This window comes from Mandrillus leucophaeus, unplaced genomic scaffold (genome assembly GCF_000951045.1).
Source record: "Mandrillus leucophaeus isolate KB7577 unplaced genomic scaffold, Mleu.le_1.0 Scaffold51, whole genome shotgun sequence".
NCBI lineage: Eukaryota > Metazoa > Chordata > Mammalia > Primates > Cercopithecidae > Mandrillus > Mandrillus leucophaeus.
In genome coordinates this window covers 6,437,994-6,438,729 of record NW_012105475.1, presented here as the reverse complement: position 1 = coordinate 6,438,729, position 736 = coordinate 6,437,994, and positions in this window count along the sequence as shown.

The window sequence follows — 736 nt, the reverse complement described above, 5'->3', positions numbered from 1 at the left end:
TTTTTGAGACAGAGACTCACTCTGTCCACCCAGGCTGGAGTGTAATGGCATGACCTCGGCTCACTGCAACCACCGCCTCCTGGGCTCAAGTGATTCTCCTGCCTCAGCCTCCAGAGTAGCTGGGATTACAGGCGCCTGCCACCATGCCCAGCTTATTTGTTTTTATATTTTGTAGTAGAAACAGGGTTTTACCACATTGGCCAGATTGGTCTCGAACTCCTGACCCCATGTGATCTACCTGCCTTGGCCTCTCAAAGTGCTGAGTTTATAGGTGTGAGCCACTGCACCTGGCCCTAGCTTTTGATACTATCATTTCCCTTTGGGCCTGAGACTCTTTTGGTCAATCCTGGTCTCAGTGTTTGCCTGACAGGTACCATGTTTTTTTTAAAAAACAATGAAATTTTGGGATATAGTGTAGACTCTCTAGTAACTGTTAACCTCATAATACAGGTCCAGTTTCCATAAACAATAGTATACTACTTTGACTCCTTTTGACTTGGTTTCAAGGCAGCCTGGAGGTGGAAGAGGGTATATTGGGTGGTTGGTTTAAATGTTACTATTACTGATAAACCAGTTTATTTTCATGTTTATACTGAAGATGTAGCCTCCCAAATTTTACAATTTAGGTGTTTCTCTAAGAATAGTATTATTAGTTAATACCTAACATTTGAGTGTTTGCTGTGTGTCAGACCCTGTGTGTTTAGTGCTGCATTATTTTATGTAATCATTATGACAA